Source organism: Chiroxiphia lanceolata, chromosome 2, assembly GCF_009829145.1.
Source record: "Chiroxiphia lanceolata isolate bChiLan1 chromosome 2, bChiLan1.pri, whole genome shotgun sequence".
NCBI classification, from domain to species: domain Eukaryota; kingdom Metazoa; phylum Chordata; class Aves; order Passeriformes; family Pipridae; genus Chiroxiphia; species Chiroxiphia lanceolata.
In genome coordinates this window covers 99,138,686-99,159,220 of record NC_045638.1, presented here as the reverse complement: position 1 = coordinate 99,159,220, position 20,535 = coordinate 99,138,686, and the positions used below count along the sequence as shown (strand labels likewise).

The 20,535-nt window shown below is 36.9% G+C and overlaps 2 protein-coding genes across 8 annotated transcripts in view; one reads left to right on the top strand and one right to left on the bottom strand.

The window, feature by feature from the left end:
- The window catches only part of CMSS1 (cms1 ribosomal small subunit homolog), a 222,359-nt gene that overhangs the window by 37,069 nt on the left and 164,755 nt on the right, over nucleotides 1-20,535 (top strand). The window lies entirely within an intron of this gene.
- FILIP1L (filamin A interacting protein 1 like) overlaps nucleotides 1-20,535 on the bottom strand; it is a 186,382-nt gene that overhangs the window by 33,940 nt on the left and 131,907 nt on the right. Inside the window, exon 1 of one of the 3 annotated variants that reach the window (XM_032678554.1) lies at nucleotides 10,728-10,739. The exons of the other annotated variants lie outside the window; for them this stretch is intronic. The gene's annotated coding sequence lies outside the window, so the exon portion shown is untranslated. Of the gene's footprint in view, nucleotides 1-10,727; nucleotides 10,740-20,535 lie in introns of those variants that run through there. 3 annotated transcript variants of the gene reach the window in all.

The window sequence follows — 20,535 nt, the reverse complement described above, 5'->3', positions numbered from 1 at the left end:
AGAGGCAGGAAGCCAAAAAGTAAGATTTACATTGAAGAACTTAAAATGTATCTCTTGTATTCCCTGTCCTTTAGTGTACACCCTGAATAAACATTGAGAACACAAGGAAGAAATACTTGAAATGGGCACAAAATTTGTTGTTGAAATTCCACTAAGGGTAAATGGGAGTCAATGGAATAAACTCCTTTTGTGTTGATGGGTAAATTAGACCATGGAAAGGCGTTCTACACTATTAGAGTGCAGAATGTTAAAGTAGATGCATCCACAATTCATTTATTTGCACCACTTGAGTTTCAGTCTTCAGATAAACTTCATTATAGCTTAAGCTGTCCTACTGCCTTCTTTTTGTGAATTATGTCCTACTTGAACATAATGCTAACATAAGGCAATTTACTTATTTGGGGGTGTTGTCCGTGGGTATGAAGACAAATGGTGATTAAAATGTTTGCATTCGTTAACAAGACAGACATCTTTTAGCTACTTCGCACATATTTACCCTGAGTGTAGCCTGAAAATTAGTCTTTAGCTGGAAAATTCCAGGCAACCCTTTCCCCTGCTCCTGGATAAAGACTTCCTCAGCACTGTGCTGCTTATGTCTATGGGTGATCCCGCTTTGTAAATTTCTGTGGAAGTTGGGATTTGGGTGTTTGATCAAAAACTTCCAAGCCTATTTAACAGTGGAATACTGTATACTAACCCTTCCAAAATTGTTTTGGAGATAGAGAAATGTCTTATTTGAAGATAGCAGTGGACAGACCAGGATAATATTTTATTTGCTATTCCAGGAAGATTTAATAATCAAATCCAAACAAAACCAGAATAACCTTTAGCCCAAATTGGCCTATTCAGTCACTTGGCTCATGTTTTTGGAAACTAACATTTTGTCTAGTTTTTCTCAAAACTATCTGTGTATCATTTGAATTACATAAAAGGTCATCCAGGTGACCTTGGTATGGGGAATATCTTCAGCTACAAACTCACCCTTCCTGTTGGGGCTGTGTTTAGAGACAGGACAACTGCAGGTGCAAGGTCCTGTCTCAGGGCAGGCTGTGGAGATACTGATGTGTTCAGTTCTAATTTGCAGGGGGTGTCAGGTAAGTCTGTGGAAGGGAGCTAGGAGTTAGATGTGGATGCATTCTTTTTTTACATATATGTTTGTGTATGCAAGCGTACGAATGCTTAGAGTGAAAACTACTGTTTCTGTATTTTACTTGTTTTTTTTTTCTTTCCTTCCCTTTGGAATTGTTTTGTTTTTCTGCATCTTCCCCTTCACCTGCATGCACCCTATTTCTGTAGTCTGTATGAAAATTGCCTGCATTTTTGTCCTCCCACATGAAACAGTTGTTTTAGGCCATAAACAGCTTTGAAGAAGAGGACTTCTCAAAAGCTGATGGTCAAAAATCCATTCTTGCAGTACAGTTCTGTTCTGGAGTTGCAAGGAACGCAGCTCAGATAGTGCTGGTGATAAGTTTATTGGCAGTCTGGGAGCAGGGAGTAGGGAGTGCAAGTCCTCCTGTTTATAAGTCTGTGTTTACATCTGGGGATGGCCCAAGTATGAACTTCTAGTTTCTTAATTAATTCTCCTCTGCAATACAAAAGTGCACATCTGTGACCTTCTGCAAACCAGCTTTATCAAAGAGAATCAGCTGAGTGTGTAATGACCTGACTTCCTTCTCTTATACTGTCACAGCTTAAAGGACAGAGTACAGTATTATTCCAAGTCCTGTTAAGGAATATATGATTAAAAATTCCAAATTTTGGATTGCTATAACACAAAAAGCTTATTTATATTCAAAGTAATAAATAGAGTTGCAGAGAAGCCTTCATTTACTGCTTTTGCACAGTGTCTTCTAGTATCTGTAGGTGGAATCCTGGCACTGGTGAACTGTATCAAAGAGAAAAAAAAAGCCTTTGAGCAGGCAGCTATTCCTGCCTCATTCTCCATTGCTCCCTGAAAATGAATTCTGTTTCCTTAGTTACTAGACATAGTTTTGCACATACTTGGTGCATCTGCATGTATTGTGACAGCAAAAGAAACTGAATTTGTAGAAATCAGAGACCAAATGAAAATCTTGTTAGATCATTTGGTTCATCCCCTGACAATGCAGGGCTGCTCTCTGCAGCCTGCTTGCAATGACTTCTGTCCAGTCCCTCTGCTTATCATTTTGTGTTGTTATTTGTGCCCATGTTCTCTCAGGATTTTACTTGAAAAAAAATAGAAACTGCAAAGATGGAAGACTGTACGAGGCAGGGAAAAGAGGGGATAAATAAGCTAAAAGACTTTGAGTCAATTGTTTAGACTTCATCTTAAACTAAATGAATTCCTCCCATTACTTCCATCGTTAAACTACTTCTCTTTCCTTTTTCTTCCCATGGCAATTCACAGCAGCAGTTCCAGTGTCCTTAAACCCATAACCTATCTATTACAGCATTTGACCCCTTCCTTTGGCCATTTTGTATCTAAGATAAATAAAGGAAATTAGAACTTGGGCCTCAGTTCAACAAAGCACTTAAAACATAGCCCTGCGTATTTTTGTTGAAAAAGGAAAGGACTTCAGCAGAACTCTGATTTTAATGATATATTGAAATGCTTGGCTAAATCAGGCTCTTGGTCCCATTTACCTCATGTAGATATTGTTGAAGCTTGGGTTTTTGAAATTCTCCCTGGGCTCTAAATCTTTAGGCTACTTTTGTATTCCCAAAATAGAAATCTACAGAAGTACCCATGCTGTCAAAGATTTTATTAGAATTTTACATTACTTAAAACTTTGGTTTTTTAGAGGTGGTGTGCTTAAGTTTTGCATGTGATACCTGATGAACTGAAACATGCAGGATTGACAAGTTGAATTTTAATGCCTTGCATAAATGGGATCTGTTATTTAATGTTTTAGTAACTCATTTGACTTCAAGGATTTTTCTCCACTATGTGCTCAGCCTTGTCTCTGAGATCTGTGGGAGTTTTGACGTAACTCAGTGGAAGAAAGCTCACACTAATTATTTCTTGGATTAATAGCATTCTTCAAAAATTTTCTATCCAATTTGTTATTTCTCGTAGCATTGTGTTTGATGATCTCTTAGATTTCATCAATAAAGTATTTTAATGTTTTATATCCTGATGTATAGATTAATGTCTGAATATTACACTAAGGAAATATGGAGGCTATTATGGCTTAGTGACAGTCTGAAATGCACTGACAACTCATAAATTCATGTGGAAGACAAGGGGCAGAAGCAGGGGAAAGTTCTAAAGATAACATTCTTGAGATTCATGTGTCTTTTACTGTGGACCACGGACGGAAAGAGATTCATATCTTCATTACGGTGTGTTTTTAATTTTTTTTGGCAGCAGGAAGAAATATTTTCCCAGACTCTCCTATTGTTTGCAGATTCCATTATTCCATTTTTTTGGCAGATACAAATAGAATTCCTAGCCAAATATTAGGGATAATTAGATCCCTTTATTTTGGTCACTGCGTTGGGAAACTGATGACTGCGTCTCTTAACTACTAATGACTTCTAAGGAGAACTTGCAAGTGCTTCCTATCTGCTTGTGAGATGGTTTCCTTTTTCATAAAAACTTATCGTGGTCCCTTATGCAAAGGACATATTTTGCATGGCAGAGCTTACCAAAGATTAAAAGAATTTAATTTTTATGCCTTCCCTGAATCTCTATAAACCATATATAGCCAATTAATCTTTTCTCCGTAATGAAATGAGATACTGTTCTTTAGTTTACGAAAACTCTGTATAATAGTGTATTTTAAGAAGGAGTTTGGGACTGAATGTTTCTTTCGTTTGTGATGGGTTCTGCAGTGAGTTTTTTTTATAACCCCCACCTCTCCCACCCACAAGTGTACCTGTCTAGTTGGGCTATTTCTGAAGGCACGACAGTCATGTCAATATTAATGCAATAGCACAAATGAGTTGTAGTCATGTGAAGACTGTTGCGGTAAGGTACCTTGGAAGATTCTAAGTTCCATGTCTATGGACATACTTGGAAGTAGAACATATTTTAAATGTCTGTCTTTATGTATTAGACCTCAGAAAAAATGTGTGACACTATGTAATTAGTTGCCTACTTTTCTTCATCTGTCACCTTTGAAATTCATTCAAAGCAAGATTCTTTCTGTAGAACTTCAGGGCAACCGTGTGACTGAAAAATTTTGAGCTTCAAGTCTGATTCCACATGAAACCCTGTCTCAGATCTTTTTTTATGTGTTATCCTAAACTGTGAATTCGGTCGTTTTATTCAGTGATCAAACCCCTTTCTGAGCAGTTCAGTTCTTGTTTGAATAAAACCTCACATTTGAGTCAAGTTGACTCAGCTTTTTGCATTGACATGAATTGAACATGGTGCCAGTGGAGGATGCTCCTTTCAAAGCTTTGATGATATGAGGTGAAAAAGTAGATCAAGTTATTGCAGGTTCATTCAGTTCCTCTGCATCATTCACCATCTCTTCCCTTATACTTTTTCCCTTCGTGGCTGTTTCTTCCCTTGTTGCTGAGCAATGCTGTGCCACCAATGGCTTGGAGTGCAAAGCGCAGCACACAGGTAAAAGGGATTTGGCATTCAGTGCATTTCTTGCAGGTTGCAAGTTTTACAGGAGCCTCATGAGGCTGTTACCTGCTTTGAGAGCACAGGCTTGTCAGGCACACACTGAGGTGACTGCACTCTTGAATACAGCATAGGAACTGTAAGAAGGCTTGTTGATGCCATTGGTGTTACACAAAGAGGAGTACAAAGTTGTCATAGGTTTTTTTTCTTTTTAGTGGTTAAGTAGAGAGAATCCAGAATTCAAATAAATCTTGAGTCCTACATTTCATTGTTATAATTCTGTTGAGCAGGCTTCTCTTGCCTCCTACAGATTAACCCAGTGAAAATGTAGCTGTTAAAAAACCTGTCTGAAAGGGAGTAAGGTTGTAAGAGAATGACCGTGGATTCTAAGGCAGGCAAACTTTGCAAAGGGAGAAAATATTTTTTGTTGGGCTACCTGCAATAGCAGAGTAAAACACAAGCATGTTCTTGGGCCCAGAGGCCCTTCTTTGGGTTTCTAGATGCTGCATTTACGGGCATACTTTCTGCTTTGATAAATCCCCCCCGCCTTAGGATTCCTGCTAAGGAATGCATTTAAAAAGGCTTTTCTTATTCTCTGTAACTTCAGTAGCTATACACTAGTCTCTGTTGAAAGCACAGTCCCTCAAGTTATTGGTGATTTCGATACCTGGTCAAGGAATATATATTGAAATAATGCAGAGCCAAATGTATCCTATACAGGCTGTTTTAGATTGTGGATTCCTAGGGATGTAATGTAACTTGTAAAACTTTGATCCCTTTGGGATTCAGAATTGCTGAGCTATCTGATAGATTCATAGTTTAGAAATGTGACTTAGTAGTGCAGTTCAATTCTCTGGTCTGGAAAAGTATTTACAGAATTTCTTGATCTCCTAGTGTGTAGTCACATGTAGTTCTTTGTGTTAGTCTTGCCCACAGCAGGTACTGTTCAGGGAGTCTCTTGGGCTTGGGGAAATGTATTTAACAGACTCAGACACTCCACAGCTCCAGAGTCTGCAACAAAAATTTCACAAAACCCCTGAGTGAGGAAGGGGAACAAATACAAAAGGGTATTAATTTGGCTTTTTTATGGCAGCTTGCATGAGACATGTCACCCTTAAGAACCATTACCTTCAACTCAGCAATGCTGTAGATGTGACATATCTGGGAACGCTTTTATTGATCTCATGTCTCTGCGTGTTATGTCAACAGGATGGACTATTACTAAGAAAGCCTTTTAAGAGATGAACTCAATGCTTGAATAACCTACAGCTTGCTTCATGTCTGAAAATTGAACTCAAGAACAAAGAAAGTGGTTTAAAGAAATTATCTTCCAGCACTGAATGAAAGACAAAATTTCCGTTTTAGTCCCTGAAATCCTATGCTCTTTAAACAGTCTTCCCTGCAGCCTTTCCCACTACTTTTTTTAGTGGGGTTTTTTAGTTGTTGAGTACTTTGTTTTTAATCTGTTTTGTTCAATTACCTATTTTTAGTCATAAGGATGAAGTTTTTATTCCTTTTAACATCACTTCTCATTGATAACTTAGTTAAAAGCATTCTGACAGAGCATAAATTCTGGCTTCCATTTCCCCTGGTCAATGAACTCAGGAGCTCATAATATGAAGACTAATATTAATTAGATGAAAGATAGCTACAGTCCATACAAATTGTGTTTATAAAGTATGTGATCATGATGAACTGCGTAGAGTTGATTAAATACAGTGATGTATTGGGTTCTTTCTTGCAGTGATACGATTTCACATAAATGAAATCTGAAGCGGCATCTTTTGCTACAAAAATCTTATCGTACATTTGATAATTGCTAATAATTTATCTGATAAGCAGACTGTATTGTTAAGAAGAAAGTTAAGCTGATTTCTTAAATGGATATAAAAAAATACCATAGGCCTTAGTACTCTTAGGTGACTCTACAGAACAAAGATTTAAGCATTGTAAATTTGTTGACCTGTGGGTTGTTCACCACCCCCCCTCGTCTCCTTCCCAATAAATACATAACTGCATGTATAGGTAAATATTTGTGCAAAACTCTAGCCAGTAGCAAGGACTTGCAACCTTTTTGTGGAAAATGACACCACTTATTATTTACTTTAACTTTTAAAACGATACATAATGAAATGTCTCCATTCCATGTATAATAAATAGAGGCCTAGAACTAGAAAGTTGCAAAAGAACGAGTATTTTCTGAATTCCTAATGTGCGTTGTATGGGTTAAATGAAATCCAGTTGTGCATGACCTCTTAGTTTGATTCAAGTTGGCTTTTCCTGCTCTAAGATGTCTGTGTTTTGGGACACATGAAGTTTGTTAGTTCTGTGCATTTCTGTTTTATTCTGGTTTTTTGGGTTTATTTGTTTTTATTTCAAATTTCCACAGTAGATGGGCACAGGCTATTCTCACATAAAACAAATCAGTCCTTGACTTTGCTGCTGAGTAAAGAGGAGCAAGCACACATGAATCCAACACTACCAAAACAGGAGTTATTTTGCTAGACACCTAAGGTATGTCCAGAGTGACATAAGGTTATACAGGGCTTGACAAGAATAAACACTTTGAGAGCTATAAAATGCCTTTGACCTCAGGGCTTGGGAACGTAAGTGGAGCCTTAACTTTTAGCTATCTGTGTGTATCTAAATCAAAGCAAGTCATGCCCAAGAGATGTTGCAAAGTGTGTTTTGCTCAGTGGTCAGTGTGGTGGATGGTTACAGTTCTTGGAGCAGTTCTGGTAGGCAGAGGTATCCCTGCAGCAGAAGCACTCATGCCTCAGAGGCTTGTGGAAACCCTTGTTGGTGGCTTTGCTTGTGGAGGGCAGCATCTGAGTGGGAGTGAGTTCTGAAGCGCCTCCAGACTTTCCAAGAATTACTCTGAAAAGTTTGCATATGCAATTGTACACAAAGGATTTGTGGATACTTCTGAACTTTTAGGGATGATGGTTCTAATGGATTTTGATTTCTTCCACTTTTTAGAAGAAGTGACTGAGGGGCTGTTTGTGATACCTGAGCTTTAAATGCTGCACTGGTACGTGTTCCACATGTGTTGATGTCACAGAGTTCAGGTCATTTAACCAAACTTTGTCTCATTACTTTTGCTTCAGTATTGTGGAAAATGCTTTCTTGGAAGCATCTTCTCTGTTTTAGGTACTTCTCAAAAGCAGGAAAGTTGCCCATTTTTGGTAGTGAATTCCTGCAGGCTTCAGGGAATAGTATTAATGTAAGTAATACAAAAAGAAGGTGAAAAATCATGTTTGTGGATTCTTTTGCAAGTATAATGATTCGTTTATTTTCATAACTGCAGTATAGCAGAGAGACCAAATCACCTTGTGGAGTTGGTTTTTTTCTTTAACTTCTTCACCAGAAAAGGAGGCTTACATTTGTCAGGTTAGGTTCCAGTTTGTCATGTTGAAAGAAAATTTGTTAGTGAATTATTGGAAGTGGAGGAAGGACCATGTGAAGATGCCAATGTCCAGTGGAGTGAGTGGGAAGGACTGGTTAGAGGCATTTTTAGCTTTCTACTGGAATGTAAGGAGGCTTATTGATTGCACTGTTGTTCCCCTTAGGGAGGTCAGTGGGAAAGGGAAGAGGTCCAGAATCAGGAAGTAATCCACATAGAGTAACAAATGCATGCTTTTCACTTTGACATTAGTCTGAGTTTAGAAAGGAAACTGACTGTCTTGCTTTTCTACATGGACTTATCTTAGAAATCTCTTATTTCAGATAGGGCCGACTTATTACTGTCAATGTCATGGCACTGAGTGTAGTGCAAGTGGTCACCTCTTTCACAATGAAGAAAAATGTTCACTTTGTTTTCTAGTAGAGCTCTAGATTTTGTGGGTTTTTTTGGTCTGTCTTCATTCTTCTGACCCTGACATTGTTCTGTCTCTCTCTTCTTAGTAATTTCTTAATTGAGAGTGATTTTACTGAGCTGATAATAGAATCTTATTGTTTTGTTTGCGATTTTTCTGGTGGGTATTTGAATATTTTATTTTTGGTAGACTTTTTTTCTCTTTTAAAAAACACTTCTTCACTGATCTGAAATATGAAAACTGCTGTATGTAAAACCCCATCGGGTGACAGTCCTTTTAAAAGTGTGTGTATGTTTTATGACTTCATAAGCTGCTACTGTTTCTACTTTACTACTGTTTCTACTTCGATGAACAATGAATGTGAAGGGATTGTGTTTGTGAGCGATAGTTGAATGTCAATCCTAAGTTAAACACTTTCATAACTCTTAAACTATGGGTGTATTGATACAAGTTGGATTTCCACGTATAACTTCTCTCTTTGGAATTGGACAGATCTCGTATGTGTTCTTTTGGCCGATGCCTTTTGATCATATGTGTTACTTAAAGTTACTTAAAGAAATATTTTTTGCTTTTGTATTCATAGATACAAGTTGGGAGAGGGTTTTGTTCCATTTTTTGCGAACCTATTAAATTCAAATGAAGTTGGGTTGTTCTAAATGGTTTTTTCGTTTTACTAGTTTGGAAGAAAATTGTGATTGTGATTCTGTTCTTGGTGTCAGAAAGTTTGTAAAAGCTACAGAGCAAGCAAACCATAAACGGAGACACAGCTCTCAAACAGTTGAGTGGTTCAGACTGAAAAGTGTTTGGGCTCCTGAATTCTCTGGTTCACAGTGGGCATGCTCAGATATTTTGTTGCTTCCAAAGTAGTATTACGTCATCTTAATTGCCAAGTCACTATGCTATAGCTGTCTTTACATCCAAAAGAGCTCTCAAGTGGGATATAAAATATCTGCATTACATAATCAGAACAAAGCCTTTATTGGTTGATTGTACCCTTAGGGTGGGATGCTGAATGGTGGTTGCATATGGAAGATGTAATCTTGCAGAATTAACCATTTCCTAACCATCCTATCAACAACTGTGAAGTGAAATAATAGCCTGGGGATAGGATTCGCTTAGGAAGAGTGTAACTTAAAGAAAATAAGATTTTAAATTGGTTAAAGGAGTTCATCTTCTTTCTGTAAATGCATTTAAATGTATTGAAACAAACAGAAAGAACGAGAAGAGTTTTATGGATATGTTTAGAGACTGATTTTCTGAACTTTCATGTAGCATAATTACTGTTGTTAATGAATTCAAAGGAGGTAGACCAATTTCCACTCAGACTGTGGTTTTAATTTATTGGAAAATGATCTGCTTAAAAATACTGGAAAGAAATTTTTTTGGTTATGGAATATTAAATTTTTCTTTCTGAGCTAATTTAAGCATTTTTTAGAGTTATTGATTTGTTAAGGGCCATATGTGCAAAATTATTGTTATATGTCTGGTGATTTTAATTGGTCCGGTTCAGAACTGATCTGGTTTTTAGTAAGACCTTTTTTTGTGAAAGGTATAATATGGGGTTTATAGTTCTCAAACTACATGAAAGTGACACCAAAGTTTGGTCTTTTATTGATTGTCGTGGTATTTTGTGTGATCTCAGTCTAGTTTTAATGAACCTGGATTTCATGAACCTCATATTAAGTGAAATAAATTAAATAAATACGTAAGTCCCTACTCTATGGGAAATGAGACCACATTAAAAAAAAACCCAAACAGACAAACAAACGCCCCACATTAAAAATTCTGAACTTTATGTTATGATGATCTACATGTGACTTCCTGTGTTGTCTTAATGCAGTTTTTATACATGGCTTCAGGGTAAAATTGCACCAAATTTTCAAATTAAGACTTCTAGTCAGCCTTTAGATAGGTGTACTTTTAAATCTGGAAGGTGTTTTTCAGTGAAAATACTGACTGAACCCAAGGCCATGGGTTTTGTTCCTCTCTTCCTTCTTGCACTGCTCCCAGACTAAATTCAGCACCAGTAAGAGTAAATCCATCAATATTGACTTCATTTTTGAGATATATTTGTTGAGGTGTGGGAACTTGTTGGCAACTTCTTTTGTTATTCTGTCTGTCCCAACATATCCTTAGGAATCATAAATTTGATTTGGTAATTTCATAGAATCCCTCCAGTTCTTCTCCAGACCAGTTCCAGATGGTCAGTGCTCCCATTAAAATCTTGAAACAAGATACTGATTTTGGAAGTGTTGGCCTCAAAATATTGAATCTTTCAAGAACCACTGGGACAAAAGTGTGTGTAATACTGAAGACTCTCAAGTGAAAAGCAAGGCATGTACTGAAAAGACAAAAACAAGAGCACACGTAGTGTTATAGGTGTTCTTTGAGCTCCACTGCTCTGGAACTGTGAAGTATGTGCAGGAGTTGCAGGGAGAGGGACTGCAAACCACTGGTAAACTGAGCAGTGAGTTTACAAGAAAAGAATGTTGGATCACCAGTGTTGATGCTTGGGTAAGCGATTCACAAAAGAATCTTCCGTCTGGAAACTGAAAGGAAAGTTTATTTAAGGTGGCCTTTAAAAAAAAATTTAAAAATTGCTTCTCTGGTACGTGGCTGCAGCTATATATTTTGCAGCATGAGTCATAGATGGCTTTATAGTTCTACATCCCCTTGCATAGGAGGAATAAACTTTGGAGAAGAGGAAGTTAAGAGAAAACAGAAGTGTGAACAATTGCTAATGGTGCTCTCTCTGGCTCCATTCAGTCTGCCATTTCATCCTACTTGAAGGGGGTAATTCAGAGATTCCTTTCTTGGCACATAAGTGGCAACATATGTTTGAAACAGTGAGTGGAAACTGTAGGAAAAAAATGACAGGCATATGGCAACAGAAGGGCAAGGAAAAATTTGTTGCCCTAACGTTAGCCACATAATTGGTACACTTAACTTCTGAGCGACTGATTTATTTAAAGACAAAAAATTTACACTCCATTTATTCAGATTTTCTATACGTAGCCTACATCTTGCAATGCCTTCATAATGTCTCTGCTCTCTGAGGGAGTGGAAGGTGATATGAGAGTTTCAGAGCCTCAGCAAAGGAGTAGAGGGGTAAATCCGGATGCAGATAAACAATCCTACCTTTGCTCTTATTGTCATTTTAAAAGAGGAAAAATTGAAAATGTCCTTTATTTTAATATTCAGTTTTGCGCTTTCTTTTTTACCATGTTGAGTTAGCAAGCATGTTTATGGCCTAATGTTACCTAAGATTTACTGCTTATTGAAAAGAATAGCTGTCCTGGAAACAGGCATAATCTGAAATAGTGTTTCCAGGGTGAAGTACATGCTGAGGTAACCTGCTGACTTCGTCAAAGAAGAGTTTCTACCCACGCATACATCTGTGCACAATTGTAAGCAAAATGCAGTATCTCAAACTCTATGTGATGTGGAGAGAATGTGGGTAGCTCTTTCTGTTTCCTCAGTAAAGTTTATGCCTTGAGTTACATAATTAATTTCAAGGGAGAGTGTTGTTGGGAAGGTCAAGATCAAACCTGGTCCTGTAGAGCTTCTGTTGACATGCAAAATGTGTGTTTAGGAACATACTTTGGCCTGAAGCTGAAAACTGTTCAATCCAAATAATCTCAAAAAAATGCTTAGGAGGAAAGCAATCTGTTTTCTTTCTATTGAGAAATAATTAATCAAAACCCTGGGAGAACGTCTCCCACCACATTTGCCTTCAGAAGTGTGGCCTCTTTTTCACAAGAGTGGGGGGGCCCTTGGAGAACTGTAACTTGGCAACTGATTGGTTGTGTTATGGTGCTTATTCCGTGGGGATCTTAGTCCTCACGTGGAAAAGGAAAATCAACTAAACGATATTTTAATTTTAACTCTTCTCTCTGACCTCTTTTGGGTCTGGGATTTTATGGTCTAGTGATTTAATTTTGAGATGGTAAATCTTATGTGAGATTATAAAGAAATACTCATAAGTTGGTTGCATTATGCCAACAAATGTATTATTTTGGGGAGGTGAAGCTTTACCAAACTTAAATTCAGAAAGTGTGCAGTGTTAAACTTCTAAAAATAGATTAAAAGCCAGCTGTAGCTTTTTTAAATAAAAAATCAAAACAAAACAGCCTCCATAGTACTCTTCATTAACAAGTAACACTCTGAAAACTTGGGAAATCTGAGCTCTAGTTTCTTTATCAGAGTAAGTGACATCTCGGATACTACCAGCAAAAGGAATGGAAACAAATGTTTTGCAAGGAAACCTATTTATGTTATTTGGTTGTCACCCATGATAGCAAAAAGCCAGGAAATGGCATCTGGAAACTGTAGAAATCTGTGGAGTTAGTTAGGGGTTTTCTTTCTTCCGTTTTAGCTGGGGAGGGGAACCTGTACAGCAAAATTTATTAATGTACTACTTGTTTTGGAGGAAAGAGGAGACGTTTTCGAAGAAGTTGCAGGAAAATTATTACAAATATTCTATTTGGTATGTTCTGTATATTTTATTTTACTCAAATGTAAATGTGTTCAATTGTCCCAGAATTTGTTTGGGTGGGGGTTGTTTTTTTTCTGCTTTGTTTTGTTTTAGTAAGTTGACGGGTGGAATCACTTCCATGCGTGCAGAATCCTGTGATTAATTATGTGTGGACTGCAGTGATGCAGGTCAGAAGGGACAAGGACTTGTATCCTTGTTGTGGGGCCCTGCTTCCTAATTATGAATCAGCTTGTAGAGTTCTGGTTGTGTTTCAGAGCGAGCAATGGCCAAGGAAATAACTACATTTTGTATCATAAACACTTCAGCTGATGGGAGTTTTTTCCTTGAATTGGCCATCACACCCGCATAAAATGCTGTGGGGACTTGTAATGTTTGAGGTAGAGCTTTTTGCCTCAGTACTTTGCTTAAAACATGCAAACTATTGCCCACTGTCAAGTGTCAGAAGGGAATGAGTGTATGGTCACTGTACTCCACCACCATGGAACTGTAGTCTCAAAGCGTGACATCTTTATGTTGTGGGAAACTCCAAGTAGTTTGTACAGCCTTTTTAAGCAACGTTTGTGTGCCATGACTGACAATGATCTTGTAGAAGGGCAGATTTCAAATGGACATGTGTGGACTGCTTGCTGGGCATGGAACACACGTGCACAAGTAGTTATTTCTTAAGGAATGCTGTCAGCCTTTTCAGCAAAGGGGCAGGGAAGGGACCTCTTGTTTCCCATTCTCTGAAATGCAGTCTCGGTCTGATGTTCAGTTTTCAGCAGACTGCTTTGTTTGTAGACTAAACTCCAAATTTGTCAGTGGTGCAGACAAAATTACTTTGTCCTATGTTAAACTTGTATTTGTCAGGTTTGCCATAGAGGCACTGAGAGAAACCCTTTTTGATCCTGGTCTAGCCTTAACTTCTCAGCATTAGTGTTGTAGGGCATTAATCAGAAGTAGCCGTCTCCTTCACTTGCAAAGCTTCTGATCTGAAATCCCATTAAATTTGCCACACAGAATTTGAACTAGAGCAATCTCTTCATGCATCTTTCCCTACCTTCCTTAACAAAAACTTGTTCTTAGTTCACTTAATGCATCTTTCTACAGGACATGGGAAGATATCTGAAGATCTAACATATTATAAGGATGACCACCAACAATGTAGCTGATTCTAAAAACATTGGCATGATTAATCATGTTCACCTGCCTTCTGTGTGTCTTACCTGTGCTGTCACATGGCAGTGGGTATGAGCTATTTTGAGGAGAGTCACTAATTGACTTTGATTTGGGTATCACTGTCATGGTTGCCTTTTCTAGTGCTGAGAAGATGGGATGTTCTCTCAGCTGTGACTTCTAAATGGGTAGATTTGAGCTTTTAGAATTCTTTAAATCCTTTTGTCAATTGTCATTTGAATTGTTTTTTTCAGGTTTAAATATAAGCAGTGTTGGTTTACTGTGCTGGGATGAGTTTCTTCCCTGGGTCTTAGGGATCAGTATGCTTGTTTACTTCCTCATTCTGTCCAGATTGCTGATGTTGTTGTAGATTGTTTTCCATGTTGAAATTTTGCCTAGAGATGATTAAGAATTGCATATTCTTTAGAGCTCTCTGAATAAACTAGAGAGACAACAAATCTAATGCTTTTGGGGCTTTATTGCAGATTATGATTACAAGTTTGTAAATATTCTAAGAGGAGGATGCAACATGAGTAGAATAGAGATCTGGTGTAAATATTTGGGTTTTAAAGTCTAGAATGTCTTCTGATGCTATTTTATGCCATTTCCTTTTAAGCAGAATGTTTGTATGTTTTTAAAAGATGTAAACTAAGATGTTAGCTAACTAGTGTGGAGAAAATAAAGTGTGTAAAAATAGCCTACCTGTACACTAATGAAATAAATATTTCAACAATGTAAATAGATGACAGTAATTGAAACCTAAATGCACTTTTTGAGATTATGGTCACCAGGTCAGGAATTTTACATTTCTTATTCATTCCTTCCCTTCTGGGAATAAATATTACAAAATCTGTTCTGTTTGCTCCCTTCCAGGAATCCAAAATATCTTAGTTTAATTTTTTTGTTGATTTAATTGTATTTAGGATACCAAAAACAGCCATTACTATTTCATAGTGACTTGAAAGTAGAGAATAAAAAGATCTTGTAAACAATGTTAGGACACTTATTCTAGCATGAGGTCAGGACTCTTGATATAGGATACCTAACAAAAGTGTAGGAGGTAAACTGTAAGGTATGCAGGGAGAGAATAATTTGTTCTCTAATAATGTCTTATTTTGATTTCTGATAGGAGATACATTTGATTTGAAAATAATAATTTTCCCTTCTTTTTCGTGCATGTTGCTGAATCCTCAGAAACAACTGTTAACCATTTCAGTACCTCTGTTTTGCATCAGCAGGCTCAGCAGAATTTCCTAAATTTTTGGGTTAGAAATTTCTGGTAAAAATGTCATAACCTCATCATCAATAAAAGCAACAAGCTTTTTGATGTACTTTTAATTTTGGAGTTACCATCTTTTTATGTTCATAGAGGCGCTCTGTCTCCATAATGTAAGGCAGACTAAAGAACAGCTCCTGAACTGCCTTCACTCTCCGTTCATGATGCATTGTGTGTGATGCATTTGATTGTGTCCTCTCTTAATATATGAAACAAGAAATTGCACAGAGAGAGCAGACGAGTGAATATACAAATGTGTATGGAAATTTCACTGAATATGGACATTTCAGCTGAAAGATGGAATTCAATGAAGAACATCAGATGTGTAAAACTGTAAAATAAAATGTATCTCAATACACATATGTACAAAAATAAGAGTGTGTATATATGTGTGTGTATGTATTTATATGGACCTATGTTCATTGAATGCATTAATGTCAGATTCCCAGAAACGTGGTGACGAGAGAGGACCATTTTAGCTCATGTCAAGACAATGTGCTTTAGTAATTTCTCCATCCCTGGAGAGCTTATTAAACACTAAACAAAATGTCTCGGAATATAACTGATTGAGTGTTTTAAATTATGCCCTTTTGTTTGGCTCTTGGCCAGCTCCTCATTGCAGAGGGCTGTGGCAAACAAAACCTGTAATTTACACTGACAGTATCATGCAGTTCACTCTGCAAGCTTCTCAACTCAGAACTTTTATAAAGTAAACATTCAAACAAAGCTCAGGTTCTTAATGTAAACACATTTTGTAACTTTAAACTTAGCCAAACAGTTTAGAGTCAAATAGTGGTTGTATTTTTTTCCCTTTCCCGTGAAAATGTCATTATATGTTTTCTCTTTTCTTTGCTGATAAATAGGGATATCCCAACATGAATAATGAGAAAAGACAGCAGTAATCAAAGAAATTTTTTCTTTCTCACATTTCTTTTTTTTTTTTAACCATGTGGGTTTAGCCCAAGTTTCCTAACCATTTTATCACTTACTAGCAAGTGTATCCCAGTGAGGATTGACACAAATTCCACCACACATCACATACCTGCTTATCACATTCCATTTGTTCCAAACTCAGAGTGAAGCATGGAAGTTAGTGGACTTCTGTGAAAAGCATAATTTTCAGATATTTCTGTGATTTTACTGTTTGCCTTTTTTCCCCCTCCGATTTCTTGAATTAATTTTCTTCCAGAAGAGTGTTTCCTTGAGAACTGAAATGTGAGGTCTAATTGTGTTACCAGAAGTAGAATGGTAAGAAACCTGAGTGGGCAGGTGCAGTGGATGTGAAACACATAACGTGGCTCAGTCAGTGGTCAATACCTGCACATGAGGGAGAAGTACAAGAACCTGTGCTGCAAGTGTGTTATAAATCAACAGCCCGGTGCAGATCTATCTTTCAAATTGCCTATTCCAGGAGAGGTTGCAGAAAGGAGTAGTGACTTAGCTGAGTTATCTACAAGTCATCACTTTTAGAGTGGGATTTTAGTCGATGTGAAGATGTCTATCTTCAGTCGATTGAATGGGGCTGTCACGAGTACATTCCCATGGACAACACTGGGATCTCAGGTGCCACCTCCAAAATAGAGACATCTGAGCAAAGTCCCTTGCTTTAGATATCTTCATCTATAAGCTGAATCACACCTCTGATGTCAAACATGGAACAGAGTTTACCTTTTGTTTCCAAACATAATTTACAGCTAGAGTGGAAAGCAGAGAGGGGAACATGAGCCCTAGGAAGACAGAATTCACTCCATGTTAAGCTTACTAAAAGGTGAGGTAATATAGCTATTATAAGATTGTCTGGATACCTCATGTAAGAGTGGAGAAACAGAAACGTTACCTGAAAAGAAAGTGAAGGTTAGGATTCTTTTTGGGCTGCAACCAAAAATACATGTTTTGCCCTAATGACTGCAAGAATATGTACTCTTTAGAGACTTGATGATAAGGACAGAAAAGGAAATTAAATGGAATTATTTCAGTACTAAGGACTGATGTATCTGGATAAAATAGAATAAATATATTTTAAAAAAATAAGAAACCAATGCACGGAACTCACATATGAATGCCTGCTTAGACTATACTTTATGAAGAGCTTATGAATTCCTCTAGCACGTAGTTGTATGTACTCTCTTGTTTTATGTATTTGTTCTAAGTGCAATGACAATGAATAAGGCTTGACACCAGTAATGACCTAGTGTTGTGTCATCATTCAGTTTTACACTTGAGGAAAGTGAGAAGTTTTTGTCAAATAAGGAAGAACTTCCTAAGTGTTGCGCAGCAAATAATCAGCTTTTTTCTTTCCTGCTGTAATTATAACAGCTGAACAAACATGAGGAGAAGTTTCTGAAAGAATTGAGATAGAGCTCTGGATGCTACAAGAAAAGTGATGTTCAAATGGTTCACAATGGTTTTTTTCTGCATTCTTGGTCTTAGTGTCATCTTGTATTAGGATTCAAGTATTCCTATGTCCTGACTCTTGAAGATATTTCAGTGTCTTATATATTCATCATATACATTTTGCATAATTGCTTTTTTATTTGCGTGGATTCAGTTGAAGAGGTCTTGCAGTATGTTCCCTCCAGCATTTTTTAAGATAAATGTAATTGAAGATATTTTTAGTATTTTTCTTTTAAAAACAAACAGCCTCTCCCTTTCTTCTTGGAGGTAGGAGAGCTTGGCTCTATTAGGAATAATTTTTAAAAGCCTAACTGTTCCCATGAGCTCAGCATCTTTATTCCTCTCCCCATTATTTTTATGAACTGCTGCATGCCTTAATACATTGGGAAGTCTGGCTGCAGTTCTCTTAAGAATAAGAAGGCTGGAAGCCTAAGCTCCTTTGAAACTATGACCCCACATGCTAGTACTTATTTCTTTAAAATTTGACTAAATATTTCATTGCAGATATTTTCAAGAGACTTATGCATGGGTTCCTATGATCTCATTCTTAGCTTTTTAGAAAGAAAAGGAAAAAGTGAAGGTTGAGATATTCTACAGCTTTCTAAATATTCAACTTTTGCAATGGCAAATCAAACTTCTGATGTTACTTCTTAACTTGTGTGCAGTAAGGATGGATAGCTCTTTCTGTAAGGTTTGTAAATCCAGCATTATTTGCTGTGTAAAAAAGCTGTTTGTGTAGTAGTGAAACAAAATGAGTTATGGAAGTTTGTTTCATGACTGGATTTTTTTATTGTCCGGTAATGTGCCAGGTTTTAGTCTTCCACCCTGTTAGGATGAATACAAATTTTTTCTGCAATGTCCTCTTACTGGGGTCAAATTGGATTCTTGCTTAATATCCTGGACACTAAAAGATACCTGTTTTCAAGAACCCTGTAGGCATTTAATAATTTAGAAGTCTTTGTTTCTTTCTTGCGTTTTAGTTGAAATTAGTTTAGGGATGAGAAAATGGGATGATGATGATGGGTAGGTGCATAGCCCAAGAAACTCAATTAAAAATAGAGCTTGGTAAATATTTATTTCAAACAATTGTAAGCAAATAGTTAGACACTTAGGGGTTATTTTAATGCACATCAAAGTGCATGAAAAGCATATTCCTACCAGGAGACGGTAAACTAACTACTCTAAACTCAGTCTTGCTTCCGTTCAGATACCAGAATTAGCAGGATAGAACAGCAGAGTGTTACTTAAGGACAGGTGGGGAAGGAGAGCAGACTTGGCACATGATTATGCTTTCCTCTCAGCTGGCTGGAGTTTTTTGTGTTTGTGAGATATGTGCCAGTTATCTTCATTTACTATAGTTTCTTGTTAAAAAGTAGCGCTGCCTCCCATTTCCCTGTCTGCTTTATGGGAGGAATTACCTATCTGCTCATAGTTCATCAGATTCTCATTCAAGTTCTTTTAGAATACTTAAATACCATTTAGTCCTAGTAAAGTGCTAATAAGCTTGTTGCTTTGTGTTGTGCAAATTTGATTTAAAGCTTTTTCTATTAGCAGATCAGTTTCAGATGGCTTCACAGACTCTTTCTCCATAGCCTAATGTGAAAACCGCCTGACTTCCAAAGTATTGGACTCTGATGCTGTCAGTCAGGGAAGAATACAAATGAAAAAGAACTAAGGTTGTGACAAATGAACCAAATGAATTTTACACCTAAGTGTTCAGAGGAGAAGAATGTCCAGATTCTGATTCCTGCCCTTGTCATTATTTTGGATCGACGGTCAGTAGTCTAAAGTTTATATGATTATCTGTTTATATATGTACTTCAACTCACAGAAAGTCTGGATATGCTTTTACACAGTTAAATATATTTATATTATTTTGCTTCACTTTTCTACCTTCCTTTTTTTTTCTTTGTAACAGCTGTACAGCTCCTACATCAGCATAATGTGTTTTCTAATTCTGTTTTAAATACTGTATCAATAGTATAATCATATTCCTCTGAATGTTTTCTTCTCACATACTTTCTGAAGCACAGAATCACATTCTATCCATGTCTGCATTTACAACTGGACAGACTAATTTTTATGTTGGATTCTTGGACCTGGAACTGAATGGGAGTCCTTGCACCCTTGTTCTTTGGCTGTTTGGTTTGTAGTTGGTTTTTTTTTGAGGTTTTGTTTTTTTGTTGGTTTGGTTTTTTTGGTTTTTTTTAATTCTGCTTGTTTGAAATGCTCTTTGGATAGAAAGAGCTTTGCTACTTCCTGTCAAACTTCATTAGCTACTTAAATGCTTTATTTCCAAGAATACAGAGTTATAACAATTTCATTCTTAATTGATGTATCATCCTGAACTGTGCATGCATTTGCATCTGCCAACTTTCTACTGAGTTTAAACAGTCTTCTTCTGAATTTTAAGCTTAAATACCAGCAGCCTATTTTTGTTTTACTTTAGGTAAAGTTTATGCATCCTATTCCAGCAGTCTTTCTGTAGTCTAATAAAACTGAACTCTTTCTTCCTGCATCACTTTCTCAGTTACTTTCTGAAATACAACTGTACTGCCTTAACCTGTGCTTTGGTACTAGAATTATTTTAAAGATGTAGCCATGGCAACAGTCTTGTCAGGTGGCTAAAAAGCTAATTTTTTTATTTCAAGCATGTTGCAAATTCTTTTATATGTTGATGTTTTTATCATGAACAGCTCCTTCTCAGTTTTCTCCAAGAAATGAATATCTGCTGGATACCATAAAACCAACTATCTTTGCATTTAGTAATCAGAATACCCAAGGGCAAGTTTGTGTGTACTTGTTTTGAGACTCAGATCTTTGCATATGTAAGTATTAAACTACA